At 48.2% G+C, this 27,966-nt stretch overlaps 1 long non-coding RNA gene across 2 annotated transcripts; it reads left to right on the top strand.

Annotated features, from left to right (window-relative positions):
• The first annotated feature begins 31 nt into the window (after window positions 1-31).
• Window positions 32-27,912, top strand: LOC134424059 (uncharacterized). Of its 2 annotated transcripts, XR_010029323.1 has the most exons (5): window positions 32-277; window positions 20,065-20,134; window positions 20,231-20,923; window positions 25,502-25,591; window positions 25,856-27,912. It is a non-coding gene; the product is annotated as an uncharacterized LOC134424059 (long non-coding RNA). The 2 variants fall into 2 exon arrangements; XR_010029322.1 differs by lacking the exon at window positions 25,502-25,591.
• Window positions 27,913-27,966: the final 54 nt, after the last annotated feature.

The following is a 27,966-nucleotide window of genomic DNA, read 5'->3' as shown; positions in this document are numbered from 1 at the left end:
CCCAAGTGCTTTGCTGTTCCCACACTTACACTTCTCTCTGCAAATACGTGGCTTATTAAACAATGAGCTGGGTTTGTTTCTCCTGTGGCTGCAGGTAGGATCCCAGGCTGTGTCAGCAGGAAAAGGATAAATTGTCTGATTTTCTGAAGGAATGCAGAGTGGACACCACTTCCCGAGAACAGTCTGCTTGCTCTTCTCACCTGCACCCAGTGACAGGGCAAAGGCGCAAGGAGACCCCGTGCTGTTCTATGATGACATTTTCTGCCTTGAGCCAAAGGTAAGTGATGGCTGAGAACCTCCCTTCCTGCTTGTCCTCCTCCTCATCCCTGAATGAGGTTGCTTGAGAGATCCCTGCCTCAGCTGGCTTTGTGTGCCAAGAGAGAAGGCATTGTGATTCTGGTGAGGCCAGAGTCTGGCTGCAGAAAGCATTTCTGCCCTGTGGGCCCCTGGCAGGGACGGGAGCCTGCCAAAGCTGAGCTCTGCTGCAAGGGCTCAACAACAGGGCATTCCGTGTGTGTCCTTGCAGTGTCTAAAGGGATCAGGTATGGCAGGTAAGGACACATCTCACACGTGGTGTTTAGGGGCTAACAGAGGGTGCTGGAGCACTGGCAGTTCACATATTGACCTGAAGCATGTACTGGTTTTCTGTGGAAAGGAGGCCAAATTCTTCCTAAGGTTAATAATGAAAATGGCAACCCTTCCTGTAACCTGGACTGAACCATGTCTGAGTCTCCCTTCCAGTGTCATTTGTGAGCTTGGACACAAGGCTGGCAAGGTTTAAATGGACTTTTCTGTTGCACACAGGGACAGAAAATATTTTGCTTTTCTGTTTATACAAGCAAACTCCTATATCCTTCCATCAACCAGAGCCCAAATTGTGAGCATTTGCACAGGGTGAGATCAAGAATGCCTACTGTCTGTGCAGTGCAAAATCCCTTTTCCTCTTTGAGTAAACCCTAGGATATACACAACCTCTGCTTTCTTTTGAATAAGTTAAACACCTTCTTTTTCCCAAGGAATGGGATTGTTATAGATAAGTCATGTGATGATTGGCTCTTGCAGTAATCATCTCTTACAGGATGATTATCGTGTATATGGTAAGAAGAACAAGAGAAGTTTAATTTGATTTGTAGTTATGTTATTGTGGTCTGTTTAGACATTCTCTGTTCTCCCCAAAGTCGCCTTCCCCCTCATTGTTGCCACAGAAAGGTTTCAGTTGTGGGGGCCATGTGGAGGGAGGGTGTGAGTAGGAGGTGTGGCATGACAACCCCTGATCTCCAATCAAGTCACAATAAAGCAGTTTCCACCAAGGAACAGCAAAGAAGAGTTGACTGGCAGGCTTTGGGAGGGGCCAGGGTTGGCTGATGCAACCCCAGGGTATAAAAGCAGAGCAGCCATTTGGTGAGTGAGCACATGGCTGCCAGTCACAACGCTCTCTGTGCTGTTATTTGTGCTTATTCAGTCTTCTGTTGTATTTTGAGAAGGTTTAATAAGCCTTTGAAATTTTAAAAAGTGAAGGTAATTTCTCACAGGGCTCACATTCTCTTCTTGGTGACTCCTATAGCCCATCTAAAGCTAAGAGCCACCAGTGTCAGAACAATGCAAGTTTTACATCACTGTGGCTGATAGCAGCATGATGTGACCAAAAGCTTGTGTCAGAGCACTAGCAATAGTGCAGAAAGTGGGAGCTGATGAGCTGAGCATTGAGAGCAAGCATCCTATGGTGAGCTGAGCTGGTTCTGTAGTGTTTCCCAGGCTCCTGCTTTTCACTAGGGTGGGGCCACGTCTCCACAACGAGCTTAACCTGCCCCGTGCGCCTGAAGTGCACTAAGGGGAACTCCAGAAGTGTGGCTGCCTACAGCCGAGTGCTGGTACTCCCTCTAATCATGGACGGACATAAATCATGGCCTGGCCCCAAATCTTGAGTGGAAACCTTTCCTAAGTGGCTGTTTTAATGTTATATGGTTTGTTCTAGGACTGAATACAAGTGGGCTGCTACCTTCTGTTTTATCCAGGATTATCAATCTTTTGATTTCCTTTAGGGCCATTATTTGTGGAAAAGTTGGTTTCACATTTGTAGTTTTGGTCGTGTCTGTCTCTCCCCTGCTCTAGCATATGGGTGTCTTTACCTCAAATAATAGTATTTTCTTTTATCAAATACAGAATCTAAAATTCCACTGCCAACAATCTTCTCTGTGGTGATGGTTTTGGAACTTTTACCTTGGACAGACCCTTCCCTTGCACTGCCAGTCCATCTGCTGGAGAGGCCCCCACAGCTGGGACTTTGTCTGTGACCTTCTGGCCAGCAGTGGCTGCTCCCTTCCTCCCACCCTTCACCCATGATGTCTGTGAGCCCCCTATAGAAAATCAAAGTCTATTGACAAGTAGCTAGAGGAAATAATTGCTTCCAGAAATTAGGAAGCTGGTGGAGGGATAGTAGTCTTGGAAAGGCTTTCTGGGCAGGGTAGCTTTGCAGGGCTTGTGCAGAAGCTTTGCTGTGTGGGCTGCCAGTATTTTCAGGTGTTGCTGTCTCTAGAAGCTACAGCAGCTCACTGTAGTCTGTACAGGGTTAATTTAGTGACGAAAATCCTAACAAAAAGAGGAGGCAGGGATTTTTGGAATCACCACGTGACCATGAACATTTTGAGCATCTATCCAAGCCTGTGGGAAACAAACTGTTATGCAACTCTGACTTGCCAAGTGCATCTCAGATTGTGTTTTATTTTTGCAAATACACATGATGGGTCAGCAGAAGCAGCTGTGCAAGAAGCCCAGGTGGCTACCAAAGGAGAGAGTCCTTGGTTTTTTGCTGCATACTTCCCACCACAGCTTAGCTGTAAATCACACTGCAGACACATGGGAGCTGACTCCTTGGAAATAGAAACCAGAGGAAAGGGAGGACAAGGATTTGTTACCACTGCCCTGACCTTGACGAGTCATCACTCTCCTGTCATTGCCTGGTCATGCCTCTCCAGTGTCACGTGTTGGCTCTGAGCTGGTGGAGGTGGTCTTCAAGGTGGCTGGGTTATGGACCTGAGGTTGGTTCAGGGTGTAACAGCATTGTTTGTTCCTGCACATCTGGTCCCCATCCAAAGCAGAGGTTTCTGCTGAGCACTTCAATGTTTGGCAGAAGACACCATGTCCAGTGGGAGCTCTGGTCCATCCCAGCTTGTGGTGGGTTCAGTTATTTATGGAAAGAGGCAGATGTTAGCTTTGGCACTGCCTTTCTCCTCAGTGCCCTGAACTAACAGGCTGCTCTCTGGGTGCCATTTCAGTGCTTCTGTTACCACCTCTGTCTTGTTTCTCTGTCTGCTCCAAGCAGTGATTTCCTTTCTGTGAATGGCTTTCCCCCTCTGCCAAACTGAGACAGCAATTTGGCCAAACATTGTTGGTATCCAGCTCCTCAAGATCAGCTTTTCCTTATCAGGGCTGGTGGAGATCCAGCAGATTCTCATCATCTAGGGGCTGAGTGAGGGGAGACGGGATCCACATGTATTTGTGGTTGCACAGAGATCACTTCTGTAGCTGTGAGTCACTGTGTGCTCACCCCTCCCGTATCGGGTCACTGGATGCTGTAGCCAAGCCAGGGGACAACAAAGGGAGATTTTGTGCTGTCTCATGATCCATCCACTGAATTCCAGGCCACCTGCCCATGGCAGCCTGGCAGAGGCTGACAAGGTGCCAGAAGTGCTGCACTGTCATGTTCACAGCTCTGCGTAGCTTTGCTCTGTCCTGATTAGCATCCACAGTGGTTTTCTGTGCTCTGGCCCAATGGCCATCCTGTAGAGCCCAGGTCAGCCCTGGCTGCTGAGGTGTCCCAAGGCTCATACACATGGAGCTGTAGTCTGTTAGGGTGGCTAATGAGGCATATCTTTTGGACTAGTAGTTCTTTTTCTCCTGTGGAGAGGCAGGCATGTGAGGAACCTCTCAAATGGCCTATTTTAATTTCCCTGGAGAAATATCTAACATTTTCTAACTTTATAGTTGGACATACTGCAGTAATGAAAGGAGAAATGGCAAAAGTTTTCCAGAATATGTTATGTCTTCAAAGAATTTGGTTGAATAATACAGAATAGTAGACTATGTGTTACTGATGATTTCTTCTTGCCCTCCAGCATTGGAGTCAAACACCTTGGCTTTCAGTTTCCCTGACAGGACAGGGAAGTTTTCTGTGATGTATTGCTGCAAGTTTCTGTCCAAATACAGTGAATCCTGCAGAGTGGTGATTTGATCTCAGGAGATCCAAGAGTCTTGCATTTTTAACTGGTTTTCTTGGGAGCAAGGATGAGTGCAGGGCTCCAGTATCCACTGCTGCAGTTGGAACAATTGCTGCAAGTCACTTCAAGGGCTCAGGCATGCAGTCAGTCTGGCTGGCTACCAGGGCTTCATAGGGGAACACATAAGTTTGCTGTCCTGGTCCTGTTCACCCACAGCTCAGCAGACAGTAACCAGAGCAGGACAGATGACGTGGACACAGCTCACAGCAAGACAAAGCTGTCACAAGCATCAAGCACAGGCTGGTTATCATCTCCCACCCTTGTTCCTGCCTTCTGGCCCTGCCCTCCCTTCCAGGTCCCCTGCCCAGTCAGGTCTGTCCCTTTCCTTGCCCCTGTGATGTATTGCTGCTGTTCCTGTGCTCCAGAGCAGTGGGGTAGGATCCCTGTGTCAGTTATATTTCTGTCACAGATGTGCTGGCCTTGGCATTTGGCAAATCCCAAAGTCAGCTAAACTCACTCAGCTAGAACAGAGCACTGTTGTTAGCAGATGCATATTCATCAGGCCAATGGTTCTTTTTAATTTTCTTCCTCTCCTGCTTAGCTCCATTTTTGCTTATGAATTGTATTACACTTGCTTCCATTAACAGGAGATGTATCGCCCCTGTCAGCCTCTGAGTAATAACCAAACTGCCCCAGGCAATTGAACTGCCCACAGGGCCCATAGATCTGATGGCAGCACATAAAACAGACCAGTGAGTACCATCAGCTTGCAGTCCAGCAGGAGGAACAGCCAAACAGCACTTTGTGAGGTGGCTGACTTGAAGGACTGATAGTGCTGTGCTAGGCTCCAAGAAGTTTGTTTTCTGGCCCTGGTGGAAGGAGGGATGCTTTCTGAGTTTCCCAGTAGTGATTTGGCTCTGGGACCTCCTTCTTGTTTGTTTGAACTCAGCTTCAGAGGAGCTAAAGGATTATGTGGTGTAAGGTCTGAAAAAGCAGAATCATATTTTACACCAGGATCCCCAAATTTTGCAAGAAATAACACAGTGCCAGAAAACTGGATGCTCAGTTTATGGTAGACACAGTCTGACAGCCAGCACAAACTCTTAGGTGCCTGCCCTGGTAATCTGTTGGTGCACAGCCCTCATAAGGTTTGATGGCAGGACCACAGTCAAATCCTGGCATCTGTTTGCACCCTCAGTATCACTGCTCCTGTTGTGTCTCATTCAAATACCTTCTCCCCAGTTTGCACGTGAGTCTCTACAGAGCAAATGGAGGCTTTTCCTAGGAGTGATCTGGGTGGCATTTCTGAAATTTGGGCTTTTTTCTTTCCCACTGGTTGCTGAAGTCCCCTCCCTTTTATGCAGGCATGTATTTTGGTTTTAAGGCTCAGATGTGCTCTCCTCCCCTGCTTTACGTCCCTCTCAAAGATGACAGCCTCAAACATCATCACTGCTCTTGACATTTCCTTAATGCCCTTCCCCAGCACATCAGCAGGGCTGTTTGTGTAGGTGTTGGTGCCAGGTCTTGGCAGGGCACCATGCAGGAGCCAGACCGAGGGCTGGCTGCAGCTCTCTGGGCAGAGGCCACAGCAGCTGCAGGATCCAGCAGTGCCACTGGGCAGCCCAGCCCAGGCAGTGCCTCCAAGAGATGTGCAGGACACTGAGGTGTGCATTCACCTCCAGCTGTTGAGCTTGAAGCAAAGGCAAGCAGCTGCCAAGTGCATCCCCCTCAGCAGGGAGGCTCTGCCCAGGGTGAGAGCACTGAGTTCAGGCTGGTGAACACACGCTGAGCAGCTGGTTGATGAGCACTGGTGAGGTATTAGACTCTAATTAGCCAAGCCAGGGAAATGGTCATCCAAGTGTTTCTTCTCAGTGCTTGTCTTAGCCAAGCTCCAGGTGTTGTAGCAGGGCTGGTGTTGTTCAGAGCAGCCCAGATGCTTTTTTATTCCTGTCAATCCAGGATTGCTCTCTGGATGCTGGTGAGTCCATGCAGCATCCCAGTGGCACCTAAGGGCTCTGGTGTCTCACATGCTGAGTGTGAGTAGCCAGCTGATCTTCCTTAAGCAAGTGTGGTGCTGGAAAGTAAGGCTTCATCTTCATCCAGTTGCTTGCTGAGTAGAAACATCTCATCTAGCAAATGTGTTTCCTCTAGGTTTTCAGTAAAATCCAAGTGAATTAATTCTTTTAGACTTTCCTTTCCTTCTTGTTTGTGGGTGTTTGAACAGTGTTGGGTTTTTTCTCTGTCCTTCCCTCTGTTCTGTTAACTTTAAGCAGTCTATGCATTACAGAATAGCTTGCAGCTGCACCCCAGTGATTTACCATGTCACAGCTCTTTAATTCCTTGAGGGCCTGTCCTTTGAGCTTTAAGTGCCAAGTCAATGGGCAATATTATAGTTATTTAAAATTTATGCTTCAGGAGAGCTGGAGGCTCTAGTCAGAGTAGTGAGGATACCCAGCAGCAAGCAGAATCAAAGCTTCACTTTGTGGATAGAAAAAATAACTGTTCTTTTTGTCTTCTTCTGTAAGGTACATTTTTCAGTTGTTTTTGAGTGTTATTATAGTTACCAGAGGTTCACGTATTTATGTCAACAAGTGCATTAAGAAACAGTTGTAATGCTGGGGTTTGAGGAAATGTAAGTCATGTATTTTTTAAAACCAGTTGCAATAAGTGAGATCCTTTAGTGAGATCCTCCAAACTTGCAAGACAAAGCTCCTTGGGACTGAGCATCAGTGCCAGGACCCTTTGGGAGAGAAGCAGAGAGAGAAGACCCTGAAGAAGCAGCAGACAGTTACAGACACACTGGTTAGCCTAGATTTAAACCCCAGGTTTAAATCTACTGCCAGGTGCCAGTAAAGGTAAGGGACTTAGATTTTTTGCAGCTGCTTCCAAACTCTGTTATCAGTGTTTTTGATAAGTGTTGCTCACTCCTTGCTTGCCATTGATGTTCTAAATAAAGGCTTACAGGGCTATGGTTGAAAAAAGAAATGTGATGTTTGAACAGAAATGTTTTGCTGTCTCCTTCTGCTTTAGGAGGGAGAGATCAGGCCAAATTTTTCAGCTGAAATCTTTAAGCCCCAAGAAGCCCAGGTCTATAATCAAGCAGTTTACAGTGGCATCTCAGGCACAGCCCTTTCCCCTACCTCTGTCACCCCAGTGAAGGTGAGGTGCAAACCCTCCCCAGATCACTGGGCTCCTGTTCAATTGCTGGGAAGGGTCTGTGGTCAGCAGGCAGTGCTGTCCCTGCAGCTTCCAGGGCATCTCCCACACAACCTGGAGACACCTGGCTCTGGATCACTGATCCCACAACAGTCCAGGCAGTGCAGGGATCAGCTTTCATGCCATAGCTTTGCCAGCATTTCCTCAAAGGCCAAAGAGCTACAGAGCAGAACAGCTTTAGTGAATGAGTACTAAACCCTCCAGACAACTGACCCCCAGCATGGGTCCTTTTTACATGGATTCATCATTAGGCAGTAGGAGCCAAGTTAGAAATGCACTTGCTGACCCTGGATTCCTTCCCACTGCCCAGGTGCAGCCAGACCAGAGGTGGCTGAGCCCTGCTGGTCCCAGAAAGACCATCCCTGCTTCTCTCCCTGCGTGGGAATTGTCACCTTGTGGCTTTCAGTGCATGGTTCCTCAAGGTGGTGTTGTATGGGCCTTGCTGTGCTCAGCAGGATGAGCACCCTCCTACAAAAACAGAGTCCAGGCAGTCTGCTGACAAGGTTTATGCTTGTCCTGTCTTCCAGAAGTGCTGTCAAGTCCTTCTCTGGGAGCAGCTGTCATTGCCCCACCTGGGTGACCTCACCTCAGAGGTGGTGGCTTTGCTGTGCTGGCACAGGGCAGGGAATTCTTGGAGCACACGGAGTGGTTCAGGTTACTTTGTCCTTCCTCTGTCTCTGCATGGTGCTGCTTAGGTGTTTTTCAGGAGTGGGAGATGGCTGCCAGGTTTCCATTCAGCAAATAACCTGGGTTTGCTCATCTAGGAGGAAGAGGTGTGAGGCCCAATGTCCTCCAGCAGCTGAGCTCCTGTTCTGGAGGGTGCTGCAATCCCTAGCCCAGGTCTTCTGTTCTTGCCTTCCTGCTCCAACTGGTGGATACAAATGTCATGAAACAGCTTCATATTTACACAGTAATTGTGCAGGGTTTACTCAGCAAATGCCATCTACAATAATTACTCAGAGCCTGTGCTAACAAACTGTCTTGCTGCCCACCAGCCGCAGTTGTGGGAGCTGTGGAAAGGATGATTTTAAAAAGTTGCTCCCAAGGGATTCCTTTTTCAGGGCAGTTCTCTTGGCTGTGGTGATGGGGTTGTCCAGCACATTGCTGCAGGAGTCTCCCGGGGTTGTGCCAGGACAGCTTTTTCATGACTGAGAAGGAGGAAAACTACTTGCATGCAAGCCTTGAGCTGGTCTGGGACTTAGAGGAACCAGAGCAAGTGATGTGTGTTGAGAAAAAGGAGCCTGTTCTGAATGACCCTGAAAGGCCATTGGGAGAGCTTAACTCTTCCATTGGCTCCTTGGAAGAGGATCTCAAGGAGTCATTTAAATGATGCATTTCCTTACAGATCAGAGCTGATCCAGTAGATTGTCAGAGTGGGAATTGTCCCAGTCATAGTCCCTGGGTGCTAAAATAATTGAAGAAAACAGCCATCTTTAACTGGCAAGTTGTTTACTTTTGTTTCTTAATTCCTTCAAGAAACGCAGCTGCCTTCCTCAGGCATTTGTCTGCTAGTCCCAAATCCCTTGCAATGAGGATTTGCAGATATTGTGTGCCCCATGCTGCAGATATCTGAAGGCTTTTTCCCACTGCAGTGAATTGTACAGCTGGATCTCCTGCCCCACTGGAAAGGGGCTTTGCTGGTCTCCACTTGTACTGAAGGTGTCTCCATAAATTACTTGGCAGATACTTCTGGATCAGGTGATTAACAGAAATTATCAGTTCTGGACAACTGGCAAAGCCAGCAGTGAAGAAGTGGTTGGAAATTTCCTCATAGCAAATACTGAAGCTCAAAACGAACTTTCCTAATTGCTCAAAAATCCCAAATGATGATTACTCCTTTACATTGTGATGTCCTGCATCACCTGAAACTGTGGATCTGTGTTTATTGATGTGGTCAGGTGGGAACTGTGTTCAAAGCCAGTCACAAAGCATGAGGAGATTGTGTCAATGAGATGCTGAGAAGCAGAGAAGCTGAGCACTTTGGCAACAAAGTCCTGTGCTGTTGTGTCACCTACACCCTGATCTACTTGCAAGCCAGGCAGCAATGCCAAGCTGTTTGTGAGCTTTGTGCCTTCACTGAATGGATTTCAAAGCTCCTTTAAGTGCATGGGAAGGAAATCCAAGATTATTTTAAACTCAGCATCACTTTTTCAGAATAAAAATGCGTGGCCAAATCGGAACCCAGCCCAAGACCTGGGTTAGAAATTGGAAGCCAGATCCAAAACATTTCTCCTGAGGGAAGAGATTGGTCTGTATCTTCTCCTGGAACATCAGAAGCTGGTCCCAGGCAGCTCAGAGCCAGGGACTAGCATTAAGGCAGCCTGGAAAATGCAGGATAGTGAAGGAATTGCCACACTCAAATAGAAATCTCTCCCAGGCTGTGAGACCAGGCTGCCCCTGCTCCTCACAAGGGAAGGTGTCAGGCCCTGGCTCCACTACAGCTTTAGGGAACTGAACCCTGGGGAGGTTTTTGTCAGAGCAACACACAGATATGAGGTGAGCAGCAGGGTTGGGCTGGATCCTGGTGGCTTCAGGGGCAGCAGTGAGCCTTGTGGACCTGTGGAATTCCTGGCAACTTGGGCAGTTGTGATACAAGTCAAATTTGGGGCGTTTCTTGGAATCTGGATCTTTTTGATGGGGCCAGAAAGGTGTGTCTGTTGTTCATGAAACTCCAGTCCCTGCTTTTTAACAGCCTCCCTTGGAGATCAGCTGGAAGGCTTCCTGCAAGATCCCTTGCCACATGAAAGCAACACTGGGTCAAAAAGCTGCATGTTCAGAGGCTTTTGTTCCAGCCCCAGACACAAATCCCCTTTGTGCTCAGGCTGTCCAGAAGCAGCTGGAACAAACTGCCTGCATTTGAGTTCAAGTCCATTGCAAACTGTTCAGTGTTCAGGAAAGCCATCCACCCTCCTGGCTCAGCACTGGTCAAAGTGCTGGGCAGTGTTTTCCCTGGCTGACCAGTCCCTCACACTTCAGCTGTGGTCTATCTCTGGCTCTAGAACTAACAAAGCATTTCTGGAAAGGAAGGAAAGCAATTTTCTACCTATTTGTTTCCATCCCAGTGATGTCAAGTCTGCAAAAAACAAAAAGAGAGAGAGCGACCGAAAGAGGTAGAAAATGAAGCACTACATCATGCCAGACACTTTCAAAAGCTTGTTTGTAGCAGGGTAGGACACACTGAGTTGTTTTCTTACCAAAAGATTGTGCTCTCTGTGCATTTTTGATGCTGATACCTTGTTGTTTCTCTCTATCAATTTATTATTTTCATTACATGAGAAAAGGTGAATGAGTAAATGATACTTTTAGTGCTGTGCTAAGCAGCCAGACTGCAGGTAAACCTCAGCTAAGGATCCTCAAGTGAGGGCTTGTCCCAGCACATCTGAGCCATGGGCTGGTGGGTTAACGTGGGGTGGGCAGGAAAGCTGCTGCTGGATGCTCTGCAGCTTTGGAGCTGGCTGTGTCTGGGATGCTGCTGTTGGGAGGCACTGGATCAAGGCAGTAAAGAAATGAAAGGACTCTGCAGTCAATTTTACCAACAGGATAAGGGAAATGGACAAAAATAATAAGGTTATTACTTTGCAAGAGAAGAGTGGTGAGTAGGTCTGATCTCAGTAAAGAAACAATTATGCTGACTTTTTGTTTGCAGAAAAGTGCTGCCTTTTTTTTTTTTTTTAATGAAGAGGGAACATTTCACAATCAAATAATTTATTCTTTGTCCCTCCCCCAAATTGGTCATGGGATATTATTGCATAAGCAGCTTTCTCCTTGAGCAAGGGCAGGTTTTGCTTGTTGAGATGTGTAGAGCAGAGCCAGTGGCAGTCTGGTGAATAAAACAGGAAGCACAGTTCACTGTGATCCCTGATTTTTAACTAAGGGTCAGAGTGGCATTGATTGGCATCAGCCCTGACATAAATCTGAGTCTTGTGCAGCTTCAAGTGCTGATTTCAGTGGATGTTGGTGACTTTTGTAGTTTGGAGCCCATCTGCTTAATATGAGGTGGTGTGTTGGATTAAGGACACACGTTTGGTTGTTTAAGCCATTGCTCCTGGCTGTGACAGCTGATGGGTTCACTGGTGACAAGCTGGTCCTTTCATCTGCCCTCTGAGTAGAACTGTTACTGCAGTGGATGGTTGAGGCTCCCCTGGATTCTTGTCTCAGAAACCTGGCAGTGTATGTCAAGATCTCATGGGGAAGATCCTCCGTGGAAACACCAGTTCCAGATGAGAACTATCAAAGTAGGGAATCTGTGGCTGGGAAGGCTGGTTATAGTGAGTCCACTTTTGTAGGGACACCTCTCTGTCCACCACATTACAGATGGGGAAGCTGAGGCACACAGGCATCTCTGGGTGTGTGTTTAGGATCCTTCAGTGGACCAGCAGCAACTCAGGGGCATGTCCTGCCTGCCGTGGTGCCCTGAGCCACATCAGCTGCTGGGCACTTTGCTTTGGCTGCCTCCTGTCCACAGGGGTGCTGTGCTGAGCACAGGGTGCTGGGCTGATTTGAAACCCAGGGTGGCTCTGCCAGCAGCTTTTATCCAGCCATGACAACACCTGAATCCTTTGCAATTCCCTTTAACAAAGCCATTGCTTCCCTGCCTTTGTCCTGGCAGGGGCTGTGTCATGGGACCAGATCTCCATTTTGATGTGCCCACCCTCCTCTCTGGTGACGTCTCCTTTGGTGAGCGTGCCCAGGGCTCGCACCAGAGTGTGAGAGCTGAAATGGAGCACTTGAACATAAGAGCATCCGTCACTCCTGCTCCTCCACAACAGCCTCTTCAGGGTGTTAACTCCAGGGCTGCTGGTGCCTTAGGCAGCATTTTGCCATCAGGAGATCAAACAGGACCGAAGGAATAGAAGTTGGTATTTTCTGGTGTCCGTCATAGTCTTCTCTGGTCCTTCCTGTGAAAGTCCTTGTCCAAGGAGGGCCCATGGGATGGGACTTCAGGAGAAGGGAGCTTAAGCCATTACCAGTCTAAAGCTACTCTGGGCACGTGTTCTGTTGCAAGGCAAGGGCATCATTTACCCACTAACATTTAGTGCAGGATGTTAATTAGTGCTGTGAGGGCACCTCACTGCTGACCAGGTCAGATGCCCCAGCAATAGGTCTGCTCCAGGCACCCCTGTGTCTCCTACATCAGCCCAACTCCTTCCCCACTACAAGCCCAGATTGGCTGAGCAGCCAGAGCGTTGCCTTTGAAATGCAGATTCCAGTTCTCCATCTCAGGCTCACAAAAGGCATTTTACTGAGATGATCTACAGTTTAAATGTGAAATCAATTGTGGATTGATTGAAGGGCCATTATCATTCTACACCCAGGATGCTTCTGTGTTTTCATGCTGTTCATGGACTTTTTAAGAAAACTCATTACCTTTCCAGACCTGCTTCCTCCCTTCCCTGCATCACTGCTGAGCTGCTTCTTGTTTCTTTTTGAATAAGTGAAGTAATAAGAAAAGCACCAGGCAGGAATATGGTTCTGTAATAGAAGATTCATCCTGGTTAATCTGATTTCATTTCAAAGGCCTCTTGTATCTTTGTTTCTTTTAACTGTGCTGCTGACTGTTGTCTGCATCTGATGACCTCTGTGGCATTTGGGATTGTGAAATCTGTGTCTGTGCTTTTTGTGCCCCTCCTGCCTCTCTGTTGAAGTCACTGCAGGAGCTGGCAGCAGTCACTGTTTATGGGCATGGAGAAGCTCTGCAGCTGGTTTTTCCTCCACACCTGTGTTGAAATGACTCTTGGTAAGCAGGTGAGCTGTGTGTAGCTGCACAGGTAAAAGTGGCCATAGCAGAGCCCAGCTCCCATCCTGGCCCCTTAGAGAACAGAAGTGAACATCCCTGGGCAGGGCAGTGATGGGTTGGATCCCCAAACAGGGGATCTCGGCCAGTCCCATTCAATCCTGAATGCAGACTGATTGGCCAGTGGGCTGGGCGTGTTCAGACCTTGACTAATCAGGTGTTCAAGCAGGGGAATTTGGAGTCCCCTATAAAAGGTGTCCCTCAGGAAATGTTGGCTGTTGTTACATGAGCTCGGTGTGCTTGGTCGTGTGCCTTTCTCCAAAACTGCTACAGGCTGTGGGAGATGGCCAAGCCATGTGTCCCCTGCAGAGCAGGCTGTGGGCTGGTGTCCTGGCTCTGCAGAAATCCCCCTGAGGTGTTGCTGTATCCCTGGCCTTCCATCATGGAAACCCAAGTCTTGGAGCTGAACTGGTGTGAACCTTTGCAGGCAGCAATCACAGCCAGTGAGCAGGGAGGGTGTGATGTCTCCATTTGCTGTGTGAGGTAGTTCCTAATTGCTGATCCATCCTGGAAGAAGGGAGCTTGAGGTTTTATGAAGCCAAGGGAATTTAAAATAAGTCCCTGCAGAGGGACCATTTGCTCCCTGGGATCCCAGGATATTGAGCTATGGGAATGGTGCAGCTGATGGGGCTGAAGCTTTGCTGGTGTGTGGGAGGGCTCTGGCTCTGCCAGCTTTGAGCATCCTGTGAGAGAGATCTGCACTGGTGTGAGGCCTCTGTTAGCTGGGTTGCCCAGGATATTCCTGAAGGAGCACTGTTTTGTTTCCAAAATCACAAGCTGAAATCATGTACCAGATGGTCAAATGCAGAAGCCATTCTTGTGTTTTTGAGAGTGATTTCTTTAATTGAAAGTGGGCAGAGGCAGGATGAAAACAGAAGGTGGCTGTTAAAGGGAAAGATATCACTGTATAGAGCAGTTTGCCTTTTTTTCTTTTCCTTCCTGGTCTCATTTCTCCTCTCCTGGGGAACAGATGAGTTGTATTTACTGCAGGGATCTTCAGTGGGGACAGAAAACACTCTGCAGCCACAAAGTGTCCAGCATCTGCTGGGCTGCACTTGCCTTCAGCTTCCTGCTGTAAAGCTGAACTCATTCTGTTCAAGACAACAGATTTCCTCTGCATTTATGTCAATGTACACAGATGAAAAACTGGTCCATTAATTTGAATACAGTAGTGAGTAGAGCATTAGCCTAATAGTACTGGGGTGGGGGCGTCTATGAGAGACTTGCAAATAGGCTTGGGGGGAGTTTTTCTTTCCCATGTTGGGTAGGTTGAACTTCTGGAGCTGGTTAAAGCCAACCATGACACTGTGGATTTGTTTGTGTTTGTGGATAAAGCATCAGGTGTTGTGGGAGAGTCCAGGCTCAGCCTCCTGGGCTGAGGAGGAGTGAGGTGAATTTTCCTCTTGCTGCTTCTCCAGCTGTTTGGGGGATAAATGTAAACATCCTTCAGGGGCTGTTGAGAAGCACTGATGGCCCCTTGGGGAAGGAACTTTGGTGTTGAGGTTTTGCACAGCTGGTTTTGTAGAGTTATTCTTCAGGCCCTCAGCAGTGTCCTCCAGCTGTGTGGCTGCTGGGCTGGGATTTGAGCCTTCTGCCTTTGTGCACACCCAGCTCCACTGTTGGGAAGCCAGGAGAGAGTAAATAGCTTCCCTTGGCAAGCACTCCAAAGAGAGACTGGAAGGGGAATAACCTTCTCCTGAGGAGGAGCATCCCCTGGGTTGAGCAAAACTGGGCTAATGATGTGAGTCTGTTAAAGGAGGGTAAAGTACAGGTTGTATAAGCTCTTAGAGAGTTGCTGTTGCCAGACTCTGTAGATTTAGAGTAGATTTAGAATAATAAAGGCTTTATGATTTTTATCCTCTCTTTAGACCCCCTTTAGACTCAACAGAGCAAAGTCCATGGTTTCCATCCTAAGTTCATGTTTGGCTTGTCCTATGGGCTGCAAAATGCTCACACTGGAGGATTGAACCCAGTAAAGGAAAACCCCTAAGCCTGTGGTGTCTGAGACTGTCACAGCAAATGTGGATGGCACAAAGAAATTCCAGGACAAGGTGAAGCTGTTCATTGAGAACAGCCATATGAACTTCATACCTGTCTGGGCTGTGGGCACTGGCACCACAATTGCCACTGACAAACTGTTTACTCCAGAGTTCATGTTGGGATCCTGCTTCAGATAGGAGATATCTCAGCTCCTGCTTCTCCTGTGGGCTCAGCAAAGAGCAGCTTTAGTCCTTCAGATTAGATCTTTAGTGCACAAGGTCCTGGCTCTGTTTGGCTGAAGCCAGAGATTCCCTCAGAAACACGTGGTGGCCATTTGAAAATCGTTAGATACCCTCAAAAGCCACTGAAATGGAAACCAGTTGCTCAGTTGTTACTGAATTGTCTTTAGTTCTAATACATTTATTTCCTCACTTTATCAAGTAACAATTGGGAGAAAAACAGCATGTCCCAGCAGTGTCTGGCTGGAAAATGTTACATTACCAGTCTAACCATATTTCTCTTCTCAATAACATTCCTTGCTTTTCTGTTCCCCATGGAGCATCATCTCACAACAGCAGCAGTAGCTTCTTGGCAGCTCCTCAGCTAAATGAATGGTGCTGTTTTATTTCCCCTCTGCCTGGGAGTCTGGGAGGAGCAGCAGAATTTGTCTTTGCCCTGTATCCTCCTTGGTTTGTTCATCCCCAGCTGCCTGGCCAGGCTGGGCTCTATCAGATCAGACCAAGTGCCTCTTTGCTTCTGCCTGCTGCCTCACCATCTCTCCACAGCAGAAGCCCAAAGCAAAGAGAAGCCAGGATGGCTGCAGGACCAGCTCCAAAAGGGAGAGGGAAAGCTCTCTGAGGCTGGGCAGGATGCTCTGAGACACTGAGGTGAGCTCAAAGGAGGGGCTTCACTGATCCTACTGCCTGTGTCTGAAATCAGACACGCTCTTGTAACTGGGAGAAAGTGGAGCCTTTTCCAAGTGCTCTGTGCTTTGTGCTGGAGAGTTATTGGGATGAGAAATCTTCTTGAGGTGCCTGTTCTTTTTCCTGACTGCAAAGAGGGTCCACAGTTCTCCCAACACCTAAATTTTTGGGTAGAAAGAATAGGTTAATCCTACTTTTAGTGTTTAGGATAGATTTTGGGGGGGTTAAATATATACCAACCAGCAGGGACATTGCAGCGAGGCAGACCTAGCATGTCCTGTGCTCTGTGCAGCTACAAGCTGGCTACACAAGAGAGTGGGCAGTGTCAGTCTGCTGGTGTCATTGTGCTCTGCCTCTTCCCATCTGTGCCCCTCTGCTTGGTTTAGGGCTGTTGTCAGGGCTGTCAGCTGCAAGAGCTACTACTGGGTGAAATGGGACCCAGGGAACACTGGGTGTTCCCAGAGCCACAAATTCTGCACCTACCCAGAGCTTCTCCAAGCTTTCATCCATTGCTGTCTCTAACATAAACCATTTTATACTAAGCTGGTACACATCAGTTCTTAACAGCTTTCCAGAGCAGCTTTCTTCTATAGCATCACTTCTGCTGCCACATTTTCTCTGCCTTTCAAAAAACCAGTAACTGCTCCAGGAACAATTTGTTTCCTGGTCATGCTCAGATTTATTGAGAGTAAAATAACAGCTCCAGACTAGCCTGCAGTTAAGGTTTCTTTACATGAAGGAATCAATTTCCATTGAACATTCATTTTGTGTTCTGTCTAGCTGGAGTTATTAATTTCTTGTTGTCACTCTATTCCCTCAGTAGCCAGACTGGTCTTTCTGCTGTCTTCATTCTGGGGAAACTTCTGTTGACCCTGTGTTCCCACAGTTCATTTCTTTTTCTAAAGCACCAACCCAGCTGCACTGTTCTGGCAAAGGGTGAGATGTTGTGAGTGATTAGGGTTGGATGGTTGTTAAAAGCTGAGGGGATGAGGGGGTGCCATGGAACCACCAGTGAGGCAAGTGGTGCTCAGATCACCAGATGAGTCTCCATACCCTGCAGCTCCTCAGTAGCATCTTCAGAGGAAGCCTCGTGAGGCAGCAGCTCCAGGGGAAAGGTGAGATGGCACTGAAGCTGTTCTTCCCTCTGCCTGCAGCCAGGTTGGTGTCTGATACAGTGAGACCTGCAGGAAGCACCTTGGAAAAACCCTCAGTGTTAAGCAGCTTGTGATGCTCTGAGATGAGGCAGCAACTGAGAAGATGCTTTTCATGAAGACTTTCTCTGGCTCTATGCAAACAGAGCAGCTGCTGGATGGTGATAAACTCTAGGGCAGCCAAGACCTGGCTGTGGTTTAAGCTTTGAGCTTGGGCAGCCTTTTGGGTGGAAGTTTTATTGCAGAGTGTGCAGTCAGGGAACCTCACCACAGTGCTGAAACTGAGTGACCACATAGAAATAGCAGCTCCCATGACATTTTCCATCTCTGCTTCTCTTCTAGCTTCGTTCCCTTCTGTTACCAGTTCCAAGAGACAAAAAAAGGACAACACATCCATCAGCTGTACTGGACCACAGAAGGTTTCAACATATTTCAGCAGCATCATTGTCCCCTGCCCTCAGTGGCACCAAGAGTAGAAGCTTCCCAGAGCTCCAGACCTTGCAACCCCATGTTTAAGCTGTGGCTGCTGCAGGTGGACCTGAGGCCAGGCCAGACTGTGGAGATGGTGCTGGAAGGCTTCTCCAGCACTGCCCAGGTGAGGCCCCTGCCAAGGGCTGAGCCTTTCCTGTCAGATCTCCACTGGGCCTGCTTCTGCAGCCCATTGACGTTTGCCTGGGAAAAAGAGCAAGTGACTTCAAGAAGCTGTTTTAAGGCCACAGGTTTCCATGGCAGCACCAGTTGCTTTCCTTGCTGGTCACCATCAGTTGCTAAGGCTTTTTTGTGTTTCCATAGCTACCAAAACCCAGTGCTGATCCCAAAATACAGGCTGACGGAAATACTGCTCCTTTGGGGCAAACAGGAGGTTACCAGTGTTGTGTGCTAAGGCAGAAAGGAAGGGCAGGGAATGGAAGTTAGACTTAAGACTAGAAGCTAGGTAGGAAGTAAATTAACAAATGCCAAGTGCTTTATTCAGGAGAAGCAAGGAGTAAAACCAAAGTCCCATAAAGGGTGGGAGTGTCTGGGAGCAGCATCGCTTTTCCTCCACAAATGAACATGAGCTGCGTCCTGGAGGAGGAAAACACAGTGTGCCAGCTCTAATGATCAGTGTGGTGTCCATCCACGTGGGAAACTGTTCCCAGAGATCATTATAATTGACAACCTGACACTTGCCAATATTTCCACAACCAGTCACCCCAGTCTCTCAGCCAGCCCTGGTGTCCCAAGGGCAGCCAGGTTTGGCAGCACTCTTAGAGAGCAGCTCAGAGGAGATAGCAGGGTCATGGGTGTTCTCTCTGTGGCTTTCTTCCCAGGGAAAATGCAGCTCTACAGAGAAAATGCCAGCTAACCTTGGTGTGCATTCCCTAGCTGCAGGTCCACTGGGCACACATGTGGAAATAAATGTGAAATGTGTATGCATGAAGCTCCTGCTTATACTGGTATTCTGAGAAAGGGTTGCCTCAGTGGTAACTTGAGGAAGACTTGCTCAATCACCTGCAGTGGGACTGTCCCTGTGCAGCTCTGTGCCCAAAGGTTTTTTGCTGGAGAGGGAAACAGAATGATCAGAGCACTGGTGAGGAAGTCTTGCCTGGAAAGCCTAAATGGCATCTGACATCCATGTCACCTGTGGCTGCCTGGCTCCTTCAGTCACAGCCTGACACCCCTGGGTGTGAGCTTTTCATTCTCCTTGGGTCCAGAGAGATTCACAGTCATCAGGCTGGTCAGCAGCCCAGCTCCCTGCATGGCATATGCAACACAGGTGACTGTCGGGTCTGTGGGCTCTGAGGAGGAGCTGGCTTGTGATGTTGTATCAGAGCAAGGAGTGAGAAAAAAAGGGAGGAATTTGGGAACACAAAACCATGAGAAATCAGGAAAAGGTCTTGAGTATCCATCTTAAGTATGGTGTTTTCCAGTGAAGTGCAAGACATCTCTGTTCCTGAGGAGGTTTCTTTTATAACCCTTGAAGGCCACAGGGCATCTGAGGAACAAGTGATCCCTTCCTTACCTGAAGGCAGGCTGGCTATTTGGGTTGTTTGGGTTTTAGATTTCCCCTCCACTTCCAAGAGAGGGTTTGCTAGCACTGACCCTTTCTATCACCTGTTCACCTTGATATATGGAAATTCTTTTTCTTCTTTTTTATAATTGGTTCCTACAAATTTCTATAAGCATTACGCTTACAAGATCAACACATTTTACAGAAACAAGGAAATCACGACTGCTGACTTGATGACACAGGAACTGCTTCATCTAAGCTCTTGTCCTTGGAAAGCCCCAGCTCAGCTGTTGCACATCTCAGTAACTTCCAGTTGGCTTCCTAATGCTGCCCTTCAGTGTCTTCATAGCCATTTAGACAGGCTAAACTATCATCCTCATTTTTCTGCTCTGCTCTATCTAACAGCTACTGCCTTCCAGATCATCTCATGCCAAGCACTCTGCCCAAGGGAACTGAAAGCATTAGAGTGAGCAAGAAGTCTGTCTCTTCCCAGAGGAGAAGCAGCTGTCAGAAAGGTCCCCCCAGTGTTTCACAGGGTCACTTGCTGTGTCTGGGCATCAAGAGAGGGAAGCCTTAAAAGTGCCCTGGTGGTTCTGCACTTATTGTGGAATTAAGGTAACAATAACAAAGGCATGGGAGAAGCCAGGCATGCAAATACAGGCAGGATCCACACTGAAAATGTTACTGACACGTCTGTCAGACTTGTATGTGCTTCGGGGGTTGAAATGCTTTGGAAGGGGAAGGAAATCTATGGTTACTTGAGATTATTTTTCCTTGTCTCCTGTTTCTGTAGCAACCCAGTGCTGCCCTGGCTCTTCAGTCTCTGCAATGTGGACCAGCAGCCCCTCGCTGCAGATTCCAAGGTGAGCATCTGTGGGCCCACTCCGGGGTTTGAAGAGGAGGGATGTGGTGGGGCTTTTCTTTTGGAAGGCCCACAAGTTGAGAAGTTTATTCTGTAGTGTCAGCAGTGGATTGGCCTGAACCAAATCAGCGGAGCTGCTGAAGGAATCTGAATTGGGAAGATCCATGCTGGCTCTAAGACATGAGGAGAAGGGAGCAGGACAGCAGATTGAGGCAAGCCAGGCAGTAACATGTCTCCTGGACAGCATCCCAGCTCTCCAGCAGCCATCCCCTTGTATTGCTGCCAAGCACAGAAACGTGAGCCTGAGAGAATCTCAGACCAGAGCGTGGTGCCTGCAGACAGATCCTCACTGTAAAGACACGAGGGTGAACTGAGAAGCCCACGCTGGGGTCACACTTTGAATGTTTACTGTTTCCTGCTGTGAGACCTTGGGACTTGATCACAAAGGTGATTAAGGCTTCACATCTCCTTGCAGGCCATGGCACTCAATGCAGGGGAGGAACTTCATCTCTACATCCAGTTTAACCCAGCTTATGAGAACAATCTGAATAGCTGGGTGGCCAAGAGGGTTCTCCGGGATGTGCTTCATGGAGCATCCTCAAGAGGAGCAGGTCACTGTTCAGGGAGAAGTCTACATCCCAAATGTCCATCTCCAGACCCAGGCCATGGACTTTGGCTGCAACATGAATGACACTGAACAAGTGCTGTATATGGAGATGACCAACTGCAGCCCAATTCCTGCCCAGTACCACTGGTCATTCCAGACAGACAGCCAGGTGGACACCATAAGGTATGTGCACCTTTGTGCTCTGCTTAAAGCTCTTCTTCCTGGTGTCCTGTACTTCCTATACTTCACAAAGACCAAGGCTGTCTGCCTGGGATTTGAAAAATTGGTTTTGAGTTTTCCTTGTGGAAATAACACGGGCCAGCTGTGATCAGGCTGGAAGCTCAGGGAATAGGTGATCTCTACCAGTTTGGTGCTGGTGTAGCCTCCATACTTGCCCTGGGAAGGAAAGCTGCTTTCTTAGACATCTGTGGCCTGAGGCAAAGGCCACCTTGGTGAAATGAATTTTGGCCTGTTCAACCATGCTCACCTTTAGAGAGCAGTTCTTTGGTGTTTGGCAGAGATCAGCAGGTTCTACAGCTTTAGGGAGAGCTGCAGCTGCTGGGGGGAGCACCATCTGAACAGCCCTGGAAACAGAGTCACCCAGGGCTGGGCTGTGCTTCCCAAACCCAAGAGCAATCCTGCACTCATACTGGGGCACATGTATAAACACATTTTTGGAGGAACACAGTTCCTCCTTTCTGACCTCTCTGCAATGTGCAGAAGTCTGAGCTGGGCAGTTTTTCTGACAGATGCAAATGATTTTTCCATAATGCCCCAGGAAACCAAACCAAGTTAACCATTGGGCATCAAAGTGCTGCTGTTACAAGGAATTGAGCTCATCCAGGAGCAGTGTTGTTCAGAGGACACAGCCTCTTGGGAGCTGTAAATCAACTGTGGCTCTGAGGAGGGCTTGGGAGAGAAGCCCTGGGCACTGGGGCAGCCCATTGCCAGCTGGGTCTCATCAAATTCCAACAAGTTTTTTTGTGTGCCCCTTCTTGGTGCTCAGCACCTTCATGAGCAGACCCTGGGATGCAGAGAAAAGTTGCCAAAAGCCAGTGGAGGGAGGTGGAGAAGAAAGAGCAGAGCTCTTAGCTCTGCTTGGAGGTCCCTGTTATCTTCTGCCAAATTAGATTAGGGTTTAATTACAACCTAAAGGGGAAATCTGATTTTTAGGCTAGAACAATGCATATGTTTTTCAATAACACATTCAAGAGAAATAAGCACATTCCAGTGAACTCTGTGAGGAATTAATTTCCTCTGGGGCCACTTGTTGGCCATTTGCCTGTTTCTCTGTATTCCTATTTTTTTAGAACCAATTTAGGCTTTTGGAAATGGGAATGCTGAATCAGTGTTCAGCTTTTAATCACCCCATCTCCCCCTCAATTGCCTTTGCTGGACCTGAGCCTGCAGGCACTTGCTCCTCCTGATGCTGAGTCACCTGAGTCTGAGGAGTTGGTGGCACTGAGAGTCCCAAGCATCTGGCACGAGAGCAGCCTCTGCTCCAGAGGGCTTGGCAGGGCCCCATTGCTGCCTCTTTCCTGCTGAGGATGCTGTGACAGCTCCCTGTCCTGCTCTGCATGTTAATTAAACAGGAATGTATTTCCTCTGGGTCCCTCAGCAGCCACCATGTGATTGTGTGTGGCAGAGCTGGAAGTGAAGATGGTCTCCAAGCTATTAACATCTCAAATTGCTCATCAAGAGCCCAGCAGAAGGGCAGCATGTCAGATATTATTTCTGGGCCACGTTAAACATGTTGATATTCTTAAGTGATCAGAATAAACTAATTCAGTCTGACACCAAGGGAATCAGGTATCCAAAGAGTGAGATCAGTAGAACTGAAGCATCCATTACATCCAACCTTGCTGGAGCCCATCAGCAGAGCCTCCCAGCATCCATCAGACACACACAGTAATTTTGGCCAGGGGAGAGACAGGGGTTTTCCTGGATTATACTCTTGTGTGCTTAGATTTTATTTTCTTCCAGCAGTTCAAGCCATTTTTCCTCCTCTCTAGTCCCTACTGCTCCTCAGAGGTAGAAGCAGCAGAGTCCAGCTGTTGCTGTGTGGTTGGACATGCCCAATCCATGCATATTCTCTGACACTGTGGAGCCATGAGTCTCCTGTGGTTACTCTTTATCTACAGGGTTGGAGACAAACTCAGAACAGGCTCTCTTCACCCCTTGGATCTTTAATAGCTCAAAACTGACTTAAGCCTTTGCACCAAGAGGTTTTCTGTAGCATTGGAATGGATCTTTAGAGTCTCCCCACAGGAAATACTAAATCTGGAGTCCAATTCAAACATTTTGCCCTATTTTTTACCTTCAAGGTTTCTTCTTGAAAGACTAATTTGTCCCCTTTCTAAGGCCAGTAACCATCTCCTCAGCTTTCTTTGGGTTTCCCCTCAAAAGGAAGATATTCAATACAAAGGATATTCTTAGAGACCTGTGACAGAGGCTGCAAAAGGCTCATCCCCAAATGTAGCTTTTCTCTAGAGCTTTCATCCTTTATTCAGGACCCATGCCTTGTCATCTGCATTGATCATTGCTGTTCCTGCATCACCTCTTTGTCCCCTCTGTGCAAGACCTGTTCCCTCTCTGGGACAGAGCTAACAGGCACACACACATGAGCAGTCCATGTGCCAGGAGGGATCAGCAGGGAGCTCTGCACCTCTGTGGCACATGTCAAACCACCTTCATGTGTTGATCTGACATCTCTGGTCAGTGGGAACATCTTGGCTACAGATCCAGGGTAATGAACTGCCAGTAGATTGTTTGAGAAAAGGATTTGTTGAGATAAACATGTAGAAAACTATTCTTCCCATTCAGGATTTTCTTGGCCAAAATTTGTGAACTGGAGCCTTTCTCCTCCCAAGTGGTTCTTCCCTACAGCATTAATGATTTCTTCTGTTTCTGTCATCTCTCATTGCATGTCCCCAGGCAGGTGTCACTGCAGGGACCCTGAGAGCCAGATCCCAGCCTTGGTGCTGACCAGAAAAACCAATTCTGTGTTATAGTTGATGGGATTTTGCTTTGTTGTTTTTATAACAAGGAAGAAATGGAAAATGCAGACAGTGAAAAAGAGTGCAAGGCAGAAATCTGACAGCAGTGCTCTGTCAGCCACTGCCGGGGAGAGGCAGCAGGAACATTGGGAACATCCATCAGAAATGCATTTATCCCCCATGACCCTGGTGCTGGGGAGCCTCAGATGAGGGCCAGTAGTGCCCACCCCCTTCTTGCCCCTGGTCCTCTCAGGTCCTTAGAGCCCTGTGTTTTGGTCTTTGGTAGCCTCACAGGTGCTATTTCCTTGCTTAAATCCCCTGGGTAACTCAGAAAAGCTGAGTTGTGACGGAAAGGCTCTCCTGGTGTGTCCCTCAGCTGCAGGAGGTTTGGCAGCAGCAGAACAGTGGTTTGCTCAGTGTAACAGAGAAGTTGTTTCCTATTTCTCAGAGTTGAAGGCTCTTGGAGCAAGTGCTGGGTGCTGAGCAGGGATCACCTCTGGGGTGGCCATGTGACTGCCAGGAACAGCTTGCAGAGAGTCTCTGTACTCAGGGGCAGAGGCACTGGGGAGCTGAAGCAAAAGAGGCTTGGAGATTTGCTACTTGCTTCATTCAAACAGAATGAAAAGTAAGATGCTCACCATGGAGAGGGTTGTGAGTATGTATTGTTACCAAATCTGTAGTAGAGTTACAAAGCTGGACATGAGATGATGTTTTGTGAGCGATGCTTTGTTGGGGCAAAGATGGGTGGTGATGGTTTCCTATGTTCAATGTGTCTGTGGACTTCTTTTGTACCTTCGGCATAGTAATAGTCACCATGCACCTTCCATCTCTCTGCCTCAGCCAGCTTCCTGCAAGCTGTGCTTTAAACAGCTTTCCCAAGAGAAAATCCATCTGAACCCCTGGTACAGCTCTGCCAAAAATTGCCATTTCTAGTATGGCTGTGTTCTTTTCTGGTGTATCCCTGTCTTCACAGGGTAGCTGAGAAATCTTTAAACTCTTAGAAGAGGTTCAAGTCCCTTGTGGTAAATTTGAATCCAGGTGCCAAATCTTTACATGTTTTTTAGTGTAAGTCTGCACTGGGGATTTTTGTGCTGATTCCTTCTAGCCCAGTGTGGTTCCTAGACAGGAAGCATGACCTAAAAGTAAATCTTGTGGTGAGGAGCATCATCCAGATGCTCCTTAAACTCTGACAGATTACTGTGTATTGTCTTTGCCAACTCAGAACCAGCAGCAGCTGGATTAAGGTGTGAGGACTTTGGGATGTTAGAGATGTGTCACCATTCATCTGTATGCCCCTGACTGTGACAGGGAGGCAGCCAGGAGCAGAGCAAAGAGGGCTTCAGCTTCCAGAGAGGTTGAATGGGGTTCAGCAGAGAGCAGGGCAGCCACAGAAATGCCCATCCCAGAATTAGATAGAGCAAGGACTGATTTCCTCTCCACTGTGTGCTTCATGTAGCAGAAGGAGGCAGGGGTCCCGAGGGGTCGGGCACCCCAGGGGTGCTCTGGGCCCAGCTGCCATGCCATGCATTTTCTACAGTGCCTGACTCAAAGCTGCCTTTTCAGTGGCTCTGCCCTCAGGAGAGTCATCCTTCTCCTCCACAGGAAACCTTCCCAGCTGGAGGCTTGCTTTGCATGTTCCCCCTCACTGGTAACTGTCACCTCTTTCCTGCCTCGCTGGCCTCTGTCACCACCCACTTGTCCCCAGCTGTCCCCAGTCACTTGGACCAGGTCAGTCCTGTCTGGTCATCTCTTTTCTCCTCTCCAGGAGCTCTGTGGGACCATTGGACTGTGAGCACATCCTGGGAGTATGCCTGCCTCGCTCTAGGTAAAGCAGGGAGGAATTCTCATGTACCATGTGAGTGACCTTTAACAATAACTCAGGAGCGATGTTAACTCGGCTTTTACATGCAGTAAAAGTCCTCCCCACACACACCCTTAATCTAATTTCTGCCAGGGTGAGGATGCCTGCACTTCTGGGCAAGAGATGGATGGCAATGCCGGCATACTCAGCAGGGTGGAGCTTCAGTGTCTGATTTGTTTTGGGATTTGACCCTAGGAAGTATATTAAACTGGAGCGCTTTTTTGTTTGCTTTTCATTTTGTGCTCATTATCGTTGCAGCTTTACCTTCTCTTTCCGTGCCCCATGGTGACCTGCTGCAGAATCCCACCTGGAGTCTGGGCTGGGGCTTCTCTGCCTGCCCAGGATGTGCCTCCTCATCGCGGGCCGGTGGAGACACCTTCTGGGGGCCAGCAGAAATGGTTCACATGAGCGGGAACGTTTCCTCTGTGGTGAGGACTTCAGGACGTGCTCTATCATTTCACCTCCCTCCTTTTCTCACGCTGCTCTTGGCCCCATGGAAGGACAGCAGGGAACCTGCCAGCCACGCTGTGAGCTTGTCCTCAGGGTTCAGCTTCTGAGACCCAGCTTCCCTCTCCTGCAGCCTTTGCCCTGAGAAGAGGACAGATCGAGAATCTCTCTCTTTCCATGGCTGGAAGCCCTGTGCTTGCCTGTCAGATCCAACCAGGAGCAAAGCAGGCTGCTGCTCTCAGGGGGTTATGCTCAACCAGGTCTTTGGTTTCCCACTGTTTCCTAATATTGTTAACCCTTGCAGCCATACTCTCTGTGTTTTCAAGCTCTCAGCACTTGCCCCCATGAAGATATCTTAAAATGGTGAGTATCCAGATCCTGGCCACAAAGACAGCTGGAACACATCTCTCCTCCTCTGCTCTCCATTACAGGAGTACAGGAGTCAATAGTCATCTGTTTGTAGAGCTGATTTTTGAAGTAGCTGCTAAGATTGTAGTGGGTGCAGATTTCTTTAAATAGCACCTCCAAATTACAGCTGTCGGGGCTTGTTTAATTTTGAACGAAGACTACAAATTGTATTTCTGTTAGAGCTACTGATTTCTTAACAAGAACCTTTGGCTCCAGTCTGATTGAGAAGTATTTTTCTGTCTCATAGAGAATCAGGGCTTCACCTGATGCTTACAAATCCCCTGGCTGCTGGGCAAAGCGTGAGGAACAAGAAGATTTAATGGCTTCTATCATCTGTACAATCACTGCAAGTCAGAATAACCACAGTAAAGTCAGTGGAGACTACTTTCAGGGTCATATTTGGTCCAGAGAGGGAAGTTTGGCTGCCTAAGGATGATCTGTACAAGGACCTGCTGTGCCAGCCTGCAGTGCATCTGATTATGGCTGGCCCTGGTCCACCTCACCTTGGAGCAAGTGGCTGAGGAGCTTTAGCACCTGCACCCCGAAAAACTGGATGAGCCACATCCCATAGGAATACTCTGAGAGAGGCATGAGCCATGTTGGATGAAGCCTGAGGGGCCTCAGACCCTTCCCTGACTTTTCTTTTTGAAAGTAATGGTACAGCTGTGGTCTGTGGGTTTCAGCAGGAGCTGAGAACTCTCAGTGAACTCAAAAATCAAATCTTGCAAACATCCTTGAGCTGTCCATGGCTTGTTCCAAAGTGCCCTTTTAATCTGCATCTGGTTGCCTGAAGCAGAAATTCAAAGTGCATCATGTAAGGCCATTTAAATACCTCCTGGGTGTGTGCTCTCTGATGCTTTGTCCTGGGATCCCCTGGAAAGAGTTGGTGCTTTGTTGGGAGGCTGGTTTTCACACAGTACCCTGGCTGAGCCTAATGGGAGGTCTCTGGGGGCCTGCTCTAGGGAAGTGGTATCGACACTGTTGACTGTCCAGGAGTTGGCCTTGATGATCCTTGTGGGTCCTTTCCAAATCAGGATGTTCCATCAAACTCCTGCATTTAATTTGGAAGGGGGTTGGTGGCTTGTGGTGCATGTCCTCAGTGCTGGCAGGGACCTCAGGCACTGTCATTACCTCTCTGTCCTGATGTTGGTGGCTCTTACACAGCCTGAGCTGGCAGGGTCGTGTCATCCCATGTGAGTCTTCACATGAGGCTTGCAGAAGCAGTGTGATTTCTATCTGCTCTATTTTGGGAGGTGGATGTGGGAAGTGGTGTAAAGCTGTGTCCTGAGCAGGCTCAGAAACCACCACAGAGGCTGAGACTTTTTGGATTTTTTGGTAACATCTCAGAGGCTGGGACCAGTAGGTGTCATAGAGCTATCCTGGCCCTTGTAGGAAAGATTCCTTTCTAGCTGGTGTCAATCCACCTGTGCTTCCATTAAATTCCCACATTAATTCCTGGATGCGTTTTGTCTCGTGTGGCTGGGTTGGGTGAGAGCAACACAGAGGGTTTGACA

Source organism: Melospiza melodia, chromosome 13, assembly GCF_035770615.1.
Source record: "Melospiza melodia melodia isolate bMelMel2 chromosome 13, bMelMel2.pri, whole genome shotgun sequence".
Taxonomy (NCBI): Eukaryota; Metazoa; Chordata; class Aves; order Passeriformes; family Passerellidae; genus Melospiza; species Melospiza melodia.
The sequence above is the reverse complement of the archived record's forward strand: the minus strand, read 5'-3'. Positions and strand labels throughout refer to the sequence as shown.